General features: G+C 40.1%; 1 pseudogene; it reads right to left on the bottom strand.

Annotated features, from left to right (window-relative positions):
- Positions 1-324: 324 nt before the first annotated feature.
- The window catches only part of LOC115049618 (piggyBac transposable element-derived protein 4-like), a 44,179-nt pseudogene continuing 30,276 nt past the window's right edge, over positions 325-14,227 (bottom strand).

Below are 14,227 nucleotides of genomic sequence, written 5' to 3'. Positions count from 1 at the left end.
AATCAGTGAGAAAACACATGACATAGGCAGAAAGCTGGCAGAAAGGCAGTGAAAGCTGCATTTTTGTATTCATTCAGCTCTCTCTAGTTTTGACATATGATTGTGTAAACAGCCTCTCAGCTTTGAGCCACTTCCTGAAAACGTCCCATCACATTGAGTGACTGACAGATCAGGGTTACTAGGCAACAAGGTGTCCGTAGTACATTCTGACTGGAGAATGTCAAAGTGTTCATCATCCATATATATATATATATATATATATCTATACATAGCTCTGCTCTGGCCTTTCTTGTAAAGTGCGGTTGTCTTCAGGGTCCAGTCCAGTTAGTTATTTAGGTGAAAGCACAGGTACTTGTTGGATGTCACCATCTCCATGTCTGTCCCCTGGATGTTCACCGGTGTTGAAGGGCAGGGTGCCCTTCTGCGGAGATCCACCACCAGTTCTTTAGTTTTCCCCAAGTTGATTTGGAGACGGTTCCACTGGCACCAGTCCACGAAGTCCTGTGTCAGTCCGCTGTATTCTCTTTCGTCCCCATCTGTGATGAGCCCAACGATTGCAGTGTCATCTGAGAACTTCTGCAGGTGACAGTTGGGTGTGTTGTAGGAGAAGTCTGCAGTATAGAGGGTGAAAAGGAACGGAACCAGGACAGTCCCCTGCGGGGCCCCCGCAGCCAGGCACACAGTCCCAGGTCCTCACATACTGTGGATGGTTGGTGAGATAGTCCAGAATCCAGTGCGTGAGGTGATAGTTCACCCTGGTGTGCTCCAGCTTGTTTCTCAGAAGTGTAGGCTATATGGTATTGAAAGCACTGGAGAAACCACAAAACATGACTCTCACAGTGCTCCCAGGTTTCTACAGGTAAGAGAGAGCCCGGTGTTGGAGTAAGATGACACCCTGATTCCCAGCTGGTAGGCAAACTGGGGTGGATCCAGTGATTGGCTCACAAGGGGGCAGAGATGGACAAGGACTAGCCGGGACAAGCTGCTCCATGGTCTTCATCAGGTGAGATGTTAGTGGCACCAGCCTGTAGCTGCTGAAGTCCTTGGGGTGCGGTGTCTTGGGCACCGGAACCACACATGATGTTTTCCACAGCTGCGGCACTCTCCCCAGTTTCAGGCTCAGATTGAACATGTGCTCAATAATCCAACAGTTGATCTGCACAGGACTTGAGGAGCCTGGATCTGATGCCGTCTGCCATCTAAATTCTATTCTGAATTTTATTGAGAACCAATGAAGAGAAGTTAGCACAGCAGAAATGTGATCTCTTTCGAGTTCCTGTTATTTTTGGTGCAGCAGCGTGCAGAATCAACTGATGAGTTTTTAGAGAATTGTTGTTACACCCTGATGATAATAAATGAGAGTAGTATAGTCTAGAGCAGTGTTTCTCAAACTTTTTTAGCCCAAGAACTACTTTATCTTCCAATTTTTTTCTGAGGACCACCAAACAGAATTCCACTTTAAACAAACAAAATATGGAGAACAAGCTAAATTTATGTTTAATATGCTACCGTTTAAAGTAAAAAAACAACAAAAAAAAAAACAATTATTCAAACACAAATGCAATGATATGATCAGACATTCTTATACGAATTTCATTTCACGAGCTGCAGCTTAATAACAAAAAACTGAACAACTGAACTGCACATGTGAAAAAAACTGCAATTATACAGCCTATAGGTCCCACTTAATGTCATTCTAAAGAGCCAATAGTTTGAAACTAAAGTGGTGGGTATAGAAAGTATATATTTGTAATTATAGTAACAATAAAATGTTGAAAAATGCTGCCCTTAATGTCCAATGTTACTGAAATGACTGGAATTTTACATACAAAAACTAGTACATTACAAAACTAATAGATCTGTGGCTTTTGTATTTTGAGCTTCCCATCAAAAACTCAATGTGAATGTTAATGAGTGTGCTGCTTATCACACATCAGTATCTGAATGTCCACCTCCAAAGAGGAGGGTTTCAGTCTCACACTAGGCTCCACATCTAATCTGTTGCACTGTTTTTTGTTTTTTTTTTTGTTTTTTGTTTTTTTCAAACCAACAAGTGTGGAAAACCCAACCTCACAGTTATATGTAGTTGGGAAGGGCATGAACACTTTGAGGGCAGACTGCAAGTTTTGGATGTGCAGGAAGGAGATGAGCCCAGAAGTCTGTTAAGTGCTGTTGTTTGAATGACATTTTGAGACCTCCATCTGATGCAATGTCCACAAGACTATTGCCTTCTTGTATTGAGAGCTTGGCCTTTAGCCTTTATGGCTGTGATGGTGTCTTCATCCAGGGTCTCTTCAGTTTCGAGAAGAAAGTCCTCTAGAGTGGGGAAACAGTCAAATTCATGGTGATCGATACGTGCACACCAGAGTTGTAATTTGGTGTACGCCCCTTTAATTTTGTCATTGACAGTGTCATTGGACAGAGGTAATTTGCGCATGTCATCACTGGCTTTCTTCCCTAGCATTATGTTTGCCATAACTTCTGCAGCAGGCTTAACTAGAGTCTCTCGAATTCAGTGGGGTTTTCCCATTTTTGTGATGAGTAGAGACACTTTGTATGATGCCTCAGTAGCCTTTGCATTTTCACTGGGCATAAAAAACTGTTGCCGATAAAGCTGATGAATTTTGGCTCTGATTGTTACAATTTCCTAGTTAAAAAAAACATCACTGCTAAGAGCTAAAGGAATCAGTGGTTCCACTGAGCTATGACTCTCTGTCAGCCTGTCTACAGTACTGGAGAGAAACCTGGTATTGTTCCTGTTTTATTCTATCAATGCTGAATAGGAGCAGCACAAACATCAGCACAGTTCCTCAAAATACAAATGGTCTTCTTCCTGCACATTTCCTTTGATATAGATGCTGTCAGGGTGGTAATGAAACATAGATGACCTTCTCAGACGTTCTCCCCACACATTGGAGGGTTTTCCTATCAGAGGCTCTATAGCTGCCATACCAGGAGGTGATTCAGCTCATCAGGATGCTCACCGCAGTGCCCCGGTAGCTATGGGAGAGGGAATTCCTCGGCCTGAGGAAGTGCATCCGGCTCCTGAGAAGTGTTGACTATCCAGGAGATCCTCAGTGATGTAGACACTGAGAACTTTGGCACCACTGGGCTTCTCCACAGCAGAGCATTTGATGAAGATTGGAGATCAGCTTTAATCCTCAAATCCACAAGGATCTATTAAGTCTTCTTCCCCCATCTAATCATGTAGTGAATGGTCTGTCTTTATTTAGATGGCGGGCTTGAGGTTGGTTCAGACCTGGTTTAGACTCTGTAGCCGCCTTGCTACCCCATGGATTCTCCCGCAGAGACACACGGACTCGGTCTCTTTTATTCTGGCTTCTGCTCACAAAGCAATACAATAACACAAATACAATAATAGGTGTTGCGACTCCATGTCCGTAGCCGCCCGGCACTTGCAGCATTTGTTCACTCTGCCGTTCTGTCCGCAGCTCCCCTCACAGGCAGAGATTCGCCTCCTTTTAACTCCAGGGGCTGGCATACTACTACACAGAGAGAGGGAGAACGCAATGAGTTGAGCAGCTGCACCTGTGCTACTTGACTCACCTGGCACTAGTCTCCTGAGCTCTATTTCACAGCACTCTCTCTCCTGCAGCTCGCACCAAACCACACCCCTCTCCACAGACTCCATCTGTAATAACTTCATGCTACATAAATATCTTTTATCAAAGAGGTTATAGAAGCATGATAATACATTTCTAACCTCACAGCAAGACAGGTAAGGTGGTATTTCTGACTGACCTGCAAAAGGTGAATTTTATCACACTATGCTCTGATGTTTATATTTTTCTCCATTACTAATAAATATAATTTTTTTTATTTTTAAATGAATAATCTGCATGCTATAGCTTTCTACTTCCACGATTTACTTTTACATTTGTGATATTTTTAACTGTTAAATAAATATGATGGCAGCATGGCAGCATAGTCGTTAGTAGTTAGTTAGTTCTTCCGAGTACTCCAGTTTTCTCCCACCATCCAAAGACATGCATGTTTGGGTTAATTGGTGACTCTAAATTGCCTGTAGTTTGAGGGTGAGTGTGAGTGTTTGTTTATCACTGTCTCTCTCAATGTGTACCCCACCCTCACCCAGAGTATTGACTGGGATTGGCTCCAGCACCCCCCGCGATAGATAAAAGTGGAAGAAGATTTGTGAGTGAGTGAAATAAATATGAAACTATCCAACTACAGCAGAAACATTTAGTTATGATTAATCACAATTAGTACAATAATCAAATATATTTCAACTTAATATACCCCCTGCGTGGACTTGACAAGATATAAAGAATGAAAAGACCTTGTACAGATTTTTATTGCTTCAAAGCACTGCTTGTGAAACCAGACAATGAAATTAGATATGACACAGCCGTGGCGTCTGTATGGGGTGCTTGAACACTCGCAGCCGTCATGATAAAGAGAGGTTCAACTGGAGCAATTTCAGAATAGACAGGCAAGAAGCCACAGAAGATAAAATGAGCCAATAATGGACAGATTTTCCTTGAGGAGTCTGAGCAGGGACCACAGTGATTGGGCGAAGCCTTAATGTGCTTAAACACATCAATGAGTGCAGACGGATACATGCATGCAAATGAGCTTAGGGAGGAGATATCAAATGCTGTCTGAGTTAAATGCTCTCGGACAGGTGCTATCAGTTTGTGATCTATTGAATTTTCTGTCTAAAAAAATGTTTTTTGTTTTTTCATGTGATGAAGGCAAGTTAAACCTTCTGTGCCAGTTTTTTTATTCTGTTTTTATTTTTATTTTTGTTCTTTCTTTTTCCCCCTTACATCATGGATATTGACATCAAGAATTTTTTAAAAGGCTTTGGTATTAAAGTGGTTAAAGATAAAGGGGTGACTGTGAATGAAATAAAAAACAACTTGAAGATAAGCTAAGGTTTATTAACAGAGTAGATTTTCAAATCTAATTAGCATGTTATGACATCACTGGGTGGCTGCCCCCTGGAATTACATAATCAGCAAACATTAGTAAAAACTGGATGCTGGGCATGATTAAAGAGGGTTTTTTTTGTGTTTATTTTTTTGTAATGCACCATAATTATATCAATAACATTGGTATATGTTGGCAAATATAATCCTGGACATTACTTTTACAAATCCAGCAGTGCTGAACAGGAACATAATGTAATTTTCTGCTAGAGTCAAAGAACTGCTTGTTCAGAAGGTTAATGCCAGAGGTGACAATTGATTGTCAGGTTTTATTCCCATGTATTCTGGGATATAGGGATGCATATCGTGAAACGTCTGTTGTAAGTTTATAGTCATTGTAGAGCTTGGAAATAGCTACGTTCCACCAAGGGAGTGCTTTGTACTGTTCATGTCTAATTAATTCTAATTCACTTACAATCTTTATATTTGCACCATGGACCTCTGTGAGGGAGCACGTTAGCATAGTAGTTAGTTCTTTTGCCTCACATCAAGAAGGTTGTGGGTTAGATTCCTGGGCCTGGGGCCTTTTTGCATATTCTCACTGTGCTTGGATGGGTTTTCCTCCAGGTACACCAAGAGTGAGTGGTGTGTGGTTGTTCATCTCTGTCTGTCTGCATGTGTTGGCCCTGCGATGGACTGGCGACCTATCCAGGATGTACCTTGCCCTCGCCAGGAGCATTGCTGGGATCAGCTCCAGCTCCCCCCCGATCGACCTGGAAATGGATAAGCAGTCGAAGATGAGTGAGGGGATGAGTGAGAGAGTGGGCGTCTTTGGATATATACTGTGACTATAATTTTCATTCAGTAAGTCCAGTGTGTGCATGTGAATCTAAGCATGAACATGCACTTGTTCGAAGCCTGAAATAATTTGCAATCAACATCAAAGTGAGTATTTATTTCTTATCTCTTGTCTACAGGCCTGTATTAACATATCCACACCTTTTTGCAGCAAGCAACAAAGTTGGAAATTCAGCTTTTGTCTTCCAGAGCAAAACATAACATTCACATGGGGAATGCGTGTGTAGGAAATAAAAGAATCCATCGCTTCAGTCTATTCAAATTAGCTCATGTATGAAGAATGGCAGTCCCTTGATGTGGAGAGATGCCACACGAGAAAGACTCAGTACCCCCAGAGGCAATGCCTCTCACAAGGATAGCAACAAATTTGGAATGACACCAACCTGATCGACTAAAACTGACAACAGCTTCAAGTTAAGCTGCTTGGCAAGGGCCATATTCACACACAGAGAGCGAAAGAGAGCTGCAATTTTAGTGGTTACCTTTAAGTCAGTCAAAGAAGACTAGTGATAAAAACCTGAAATAAAGGAACCATGCCACAAAAATATTGGTCAAGTTATGAGGTATATTCTGTTTTAATTTTAAAATTACTTCTACAATTGAAAATTATTTTGGTCTCTTGAAAAAAATATTTGGGATTATAGAAGAAAACTGTAAAAAGGTTATTCCCAATTATTCAGGGAAAATAACAATTTATTATTATGACAAGTAAGGACACTAGGAATTTTACAAATAAAGGCTTCCTGGTACACATCAACAACGTGCACTTATGCCAGCACAATTGCCTGACCAATTCTAGAACTCGGAAGAAATGTTTTTGATGCAGTTGATTTCCTCAGTAATCATTCATTCATCCTCAACTGCTTTGTCTGTTTCCGGGTCACAGGGCTGCTGGAGCCAATCCCAGCTCACATTGGGCGAGGGGCGGGGTACACCCTGGACGGGTAGCCATTCCATTGCAGGGCCAACACACAGACAAAAAACCTGCTCGCATTCACGGTAAATTTAGAATGTCAATATATTTCACAAACATTAGTGCATCATCCACATTCTGCCACTGACAATCTATTGGCATTGACAAAACCACATGCTCCATTGTTTCTTTTCCTTTTCTTTCCTTCAGTTTCCTTTGCTTCATTTAGGAGCTGTCTAAATTATCAATTTAATTTTCACTTTCTGCATTTTGATAAATTACTATTTTGATGTTTAATTCTGACTCAATTTCACATATGAGGATATAATGTTGTAAAATAATTGAAATAATTATTATGATAGATCAAATTATACAAAATTACCTTGTCCATAATAGATAATATTTCATAGTCAATATTTAATACTATGCCTTAACAGGACTTACAGCACTTACAGCTGGAGACTGAAACTAAAGTAAACTAAAGTAAACTCCGTAAACTCCTAAAGTAAACTCCGTAAAGTAAAATTCTGTAGTAAATTCTGTTGCCTTAAGCTTCAAAAGTAGCCTTAAGCTTCAAAAGTAGCAACCCACTATGAGGTTGCTGTGTGTGATTCAGTCTGTCATTCAGAGTATTCCCCTAATACATTCTCTGCTTTATGATTTCTTCTGTTTTCCTCTAAATGTGGCTACTATTTAAAAACAAATAAACAAAATAAAACATAAATAAATAAATATGTATATATATATGTATATAATTTCGTATTGAAGAAGACTTGGAACTAAGGACAATGAATGATCAGAAAGATCTTTACTGAGATAATAAAGAAAGTGAGAAGTAGTGTCATTTTCCCATGGACATCAATATAGTCTGACTTTACAAGATTTCACACATTTGATCCATCATAAAATACTTGACAATTTACTTTTTTAAATTATATATTTTAAAAAAGGAATTTGATATGACATATCTAATACATATAGGTGTGAATGTGAGACTGAATGGTTATATGTCTCTCAATGTCAGTGGTAGACTGTCAAGCCATTCATGGTGTCCCAGTCCTCACCAAACAACAGCTGGGCTACAGCCTAATTGCAGCACTCCACAGATAAGCGCGATGAAGAACAGATGGATGGATGGATATCAAATACAATAATATTAAATCCCAAACATGAAATTGTGGAGTATCTTGAATCAAAAAGTCAGAAACAAAATCGAGTCAGTAGCTGTCTTACTTTGTTCTGGATCACAGGATTGCATTGGGCACAATGACTTTACCTCATAAGAAAACAATTTCTAAGACCAATCTCAAATGTTCTTTGAAACAATTACTCTACCACAAACTACATTAGACAGACCGTCAAACTGAAGATATTTACTGACCTTTCCATGTCATGGAAAAACTTGTTTAAAGGTGTGGCCGTTATGAATAGCATTTCCCTTGAAGGAGCTAACATTTTATAACTATGGACTATTCCAGCCTCTCCCATCTTAAATTGTTGTACAGTGCTGGCAGCACAAAAGGCATCTGTGTGGAAAAAAAATGTAAAAAAATGTGAAAATTTCATGGAATCACCTCATCTCACTTAACGCTTTAGTGTGAGTGGTGCAGCGGGGGAGTCTTCAGCGCAAGGACTGTTTACCTTGTGGCTGCATGAAGGAAATAAGCTTCTCTGGCAATGTAAATATCTGCACTGTAATCCAAGTTCCCTGAATACTATAGAGTTAGTTATAGAGAGAGTTCATTGTAACATTACATCTCCTCTCATGAGATGTTTTCCTGTTATCACCCATATTATCAAGATCTTCCCTTCATTGATCCTTTCTCATTATAACCAGATCAGCTCTCATTCGATTGAGTTATTTTCTCATCAGGCCTGTGCCGAAGAGGCATTTTCTCATCAAACTGATAGGTTACTGTATAATGTGGAGGAAAGACTGGAGAGTAATGAGGAGGTCAGAGAGTGCAATGGAAATTGCTGAAGATGTGTGGTATCTCTCAAAAGATTGTGTTAAAACATGAGGCAGACCCAATGAGTGAACATTGACTCGACCATGCTGAGATGAAATGTTAATCGGTGTTTTACTTTAACTGTTAGGGCTTATACCCCTCTGATTCTTTTTCCCTCTGACTCTGTGTTTGTGTGTCTTGCATGGCCTGGTCATAGGTCCTGGCTGAGCAACACATCAGCCTGTCTTCCATCCATCTTCCAACTCTTCACTTCATTCTTCACTATAGATTGTTTCCATTTTTTTACCCATCCTCTTCAACCTCTTTATCAATTTAAAAGTCTAGAGCAGTGCTTCACCTTTTTTTTTCTTTAAAACATAGATAGTACTTCAGTTGTGTTGTGCAGGGCTTGCATGGAAAAGGGTTAGGGCTAAAAAATCCCTTTTCTGTTTTGATAGTTTTATTGGATAGGTCTATAACCAGTGTCACACAAGTTACTTTAAAACTGTAATTAGTTACTGGTTATTTTCCCCAAATAGTAACTAAATTACTGTATTTTCCAGACTATAAGTTGATCCGGAGAAATGCATAAAATAAATAAATAAATAAATGTATACAAAATGCATAATGAAGAAGAAAAAAAAGCCTATATAAGTTGCACTGGACTATAAGTCGCATTTTTTTGGGGAAATTTATTTTATAAAATCAAAGACCAAGAACAGACATTTCATGTTAAAAGCCAAGTTAAAGTTATAACAATAGAATAGAGAACAACAGCCGTAATAGGTGTCTGGTATGTTAACGTAACAAATTAAGTTATTCAGATAACTATAGCATACACAACATAACATAACAAGTTTACCAAATTCTCGATCTCACAACAAATCACTAAGTCCATTGAATTCTTCATCCTCAGTGACACTTCAGAGCAACTCCGCCAACTCCGGAGGTAGACGGCGCGCTGCTTCTTCTTCTGCGTTAGACTCAGCATCAATTCCAATTCTGAGTGCCGACATGATGGTTTCGGTTGTCGATCAATCCAGTTGCATGGCGCAACTTCCCGGCTGCCGTGAAGCTGTGTTCTCCATCCATCATCCACTCCTCCCACAGATGACGCAAGACTGCCTTGAAAGCTTGGGTTCACCGTGATGTCAAGTGCCTGGAGTACTTTGGTTAAGCCTTCAGGGATGATGACAGGGGTGGAGTTGAAAACCTTTAACTTATCTTTGAACTGTGGCGTGATGTGCTCGCATCACAAGCAGGGCTTTACGTGTTCAACAGAAGACATCCGGACGCTTAGTGTCATACTTGGTAAGCCAAAAGTGAATAATTTCTTGATCAATCCACCCTTTCTCATTCACGGCCACGACAACTGAGCGAGGTTGGATTTTTGGCATGGTTTTCCATTTAAAAATTATCATTGGTGGCAATTTTGATCCATCTCCACAACATGCCAGCACCACTGTGAAGTGTGATTTCTCATGACCAGTTGTCACTATATTCACACTCTTTTGCCCTTTCACTGTGACCATTCGGCCCATGTGGATGTCAAACGTGAGGGGGACCTCGTCTATGTTAATAATATGAACCGGTGTCACGTTGCGCTGAATTACTTGCTTTTCAACAAACTCACGGAATCTGTGGACCTTGGCTGTCTGCTGGCAGTTTTTGTGACATCGTTGTCCGTGCTCTGATCGAGAGGCGGTTACGTTGCATGAAGCGGTAACACCAATTAAGTCCTCCTGCAAAGTCATTCATATTCATATTCATATTGGCCACTACCTGGGCATGGAGACATAACTGCAACCTTGACAAGCCTCTCCCAGCAGCAGGTTATTCAAGCACCCATTTGGGAACCTATTCCTCTAGCTGGGGCCATCTAGCTTAAAGCCCACAATTAGCTTTATTTTGTTTTCTTCATTGCAGTTAGAGTATCCTCCGCCTTTTGCCAGTCCCTCACAAATTTCTCACTCGCTCCAAACTTTCTTTCTGCTGCTCGATTACTGTTTTCGGCTGCATATTTCATTACTTGGAGCTTGTAACCTGCAGAATATGATTTTCTTTTTTTGGGCATTGATGTTCAGTCTTTCTCAGTTTATTCAGTCTTTCTGAGTTTGTTTAGTCTTTCTGAGTTTGTTTAAATTTTACATTTTCAGTGGTACAGGAGTAATAGGAGTAGCAGATACTGGCACACAAGCCTAGAGCGCCCTCAAGCTGCTGTCAGTGTGAAAATAACAAGCATGTGAAATTATATATTTTAATATAAAAGTTGCACCTGAGGATAAGTCACAGGACCAGCCAAACCATGAAAAAACTGTGACTTATAGTCCGATAAATACAGTAGTTACTCAGTTACAAATTATAAAAGTAACTAGTTACTGTGGAAAGTAATTATTGCGTTACTTTCAAGTACATTTTTAAATGTTCAAATGTGTCTGAATTTAGAGCCACCATTCCATTTGTTCCTTTAATTTCTTGGAGGTCAAGTAATGGCTATACTTCCATTTAGAGAAGGCTACTTTTGGATTATTTGGGCTCATCATTCCAGTTTCTCGTTGACTGACTCACTCGTGTCTTTCATTTTGTGTCTGATGATGCGTGCTTTTGAATTTATGTAAACAACGCCTGCCCATCTCTACCTGTGATTGGCTCATCGTGAAATTTTACTCTACTTCTGCCAATTATCATAATTTATGCGATTGTCTCATGCCCATTAACCAAGGAAGAATAGTGAAAACAGCTGTTGCCCGTCGACTTAGCGATCTAGTTGGTCTGATGAAGAAAAAAAATTGGGTTTGAAAATTGGGTTTACGTTAAAAACCTAATGTTGGCTTGACGTCTAATTATAGTAAGCTAACATTGACTACATGCTGGATGATGGTTGCTTGCCAGCTCTACTAATTAGTTTTCTAAGGCTGTCGTTGCAACCCATATCCAACCAAGGACCAACGTTAATATAACGTCCCTGTGTCAGGTGGAATGCTCATACAATCCATCGATCGGTGCGGCTTCATCGCTTACCAAAGTCACACTAAAGTACTGTTTTCTGAAAAAAAAAAAAAAATAATAATAATAATAACTCCGTTATCCCCATCACTGTCTATAACATATGAAAATGAAACACGTTTGGATGTGGAAAGCAGCAAAGACTTGTTCATACTGAAAAATAAAACTGGAATCCCAAAATAGAGGGAAATGGCACTTCCACTTTTTGTTGCTGCTGTGAATGTTTGGCCCTGCGCTTCACAAATAGCCAACAGTGGAGCTTTTGTCACATCAGTCTTGTCTTACTGAATGATCTTAACAACACCGGTCAGGTGTCATCAAACTCACCACAAGTCTCATGTGAGGTGGTGGCATTATAGCAAAGCCAAAGCTGCTTCCTGTTTGCTTCATTGTGTCACAGGTGTTCAGTTGACTCTCTTTTAACTGACTGGGTCATAAGCCTCCAGTCATATGTCTGTTGTCATTATTTGGTAGTTAAGAGGCTGCTGATAATTGGTGACATTTAGCTGACATGATACGTGTTAGCGTCATCCACATTTCCTCTGAAATGCCAGCTGAGCACATTGATATACAGTATATAGTAAAACATTAACGGTAGACCGATGAATCAGACATAGTTGCAAGACAGTTACACTTCAACAACACTACAAAACATAACTTAAAATCACAGGGATCATGCCTTGCTGCAGTTCTAAGACTTCACAACCTGTTACCAAGCAGACCATGTACATCTGCAAATAAGATACATATAAAAGTAAATAACCCATACACCCTTATATATAACTCCTTATTACCTAGTTATTTCACTTTGACCCTTCCTTTACCTCAGTCCGTTTTGTACCCCATTTCATATTTTTGCTTTGATTTTTATTCCATGCTGCTGAAGCTGTTGCAATTGCCTCACTGTGGGACAAACAAAGGAACTGAATTTAAAAATGTAAATATACAAATTTGCAAAGCTAACAAAACAATATTGGTCATCTTTGTTGAGGGTTCTTTTTTTCTATCTATCTATCATTTGAGCGATTAATCAATATATGATATGATGATTGCTATTACTTATGTCCTTTATTCCATCAAGTTCCACAAGGAAGTGAATAGCATCCCAGATTGACTGGTACAGTAACATATACTGAGCGCATTGCCATCACACTGCTAAGATACATATGGATGAACACTTTCACACCTTCAGGCAATTTAAAGTTCCCAATGTAACAGGATTGTTTATGAACCCAATTGCAGCACAAACATCGATGGACAGTTGGTAATGACCGTTATTAGTGACCACAGCAGAAAAATAGACGGATGAAGGGTAAGCAGGAACAAAAGGCCTTGGGGCATGTCCAGAATTCGTGGACGGGTTCAGGGGTCCTTTGTGAGAGGTGTAATGAGGGCAAGGGTGCAGACCAGAGCAATAAATACTCCTACTCAGTGGAGGGTAGGAGAAGGTAAAGAATCCTCAGGCGCAGCTTACCAAGCAATTCTGGGAAGACAGACTCCAGAGACACAGAGGCTGAAAACGTGGTCGGGTACAGGCAGGGTTGGTGACAGGGACTCAGTCTGGAATTGAGTGCTTGAGAGTATTGCATGAGGGCTAAGAGCAATCTGGCAACTGGGTGAGTGTGATGCTGGAGTCTATATACAGGGCTAAATTGGTGGAGATGAGCTGCAGGTGGGTGATCAAAAACCAACATTTTCAATGTTGGTTGACTGAATTAAATCTATTCAGTTTGTATCTGTACAAGGCCAAATTGCACAGCTTAACACACTTGAAAGGGTAGGGTAAAGCAGTGCCCCAACTGGCTTCACAACATTAAGACATGCAACGAACATGCAAACTCTGCACAGAAAGGACCCAGGCCAGGAACCAAACCCGCAACCTTCTTATTATGGGGCAACTGCGCTAACCACTACACCGCCGTGCTGCCCGCCAAGACACCTGTCAATTTCAAATCCATGCCCACATTGACTTGAATAACAGGAGGAATTGCTGATTTGATAGCCTACCCAGATACCATTGGAAGAAAAAATGTGATTGGTCCATTTCTCATTCTATTCTACTAACCCATTGTTTCCCAAGAAATATTAGTCCAAGTTTATAACAATGATCAAGAAATGATTACTAATACTGACTGAATGAAAATCCATGAAAAAATATTTAAATAAATATATATACATATCATTAGTAGTACAAATATTCTTTCAGTATTTTTTCTTAGGCCTTTACTGAATACCTTGAAGGCCCAGAGGGTTTCCCTCTGGGATAAAGAACCCCTGGCTTAATGAACCTCTATTCAGCATGTTGGTCTTGTTTCACATTTTATGTTTTCTGTGACTATGCTACTCCTGCCAGCTGATATACAGTAAGTGCTTTCTGTCCACCAATAACTTTGCTGGCATCGTCTCACTTTTGTGTGCTGAGTGTTTTAATAAGAAACAGAAAAGTTTCAAGTGTGGAAAGCCTCTCGAGTGCCCATTGCCAGTCACAAAAGGGGTAGTTGGTGACTTATTTGTGGCAAAGATGCTTTCAAACATTTCTGGGCATTATGCAGCTCATCCATCACCTGTGACCATTCTTTATGAACAACAAT

The sequence above is a fragment of the Echeneis naucrates genome, chromosome 10 (assembly GCF_900963305.1).
Source record: "Echeneis naucrates chromosome 10, fEcheNa1.1, whole genome shotgun sequence".
NCBI lineage: Eukaryota > Metazoa > Chordata > Actinopteri > Carangiformes > Echeneidae > Echeneis > Echeneis naucrates.
This window is presented reverse-complemented; position numbering and strand designations above follow the sequence as displayed.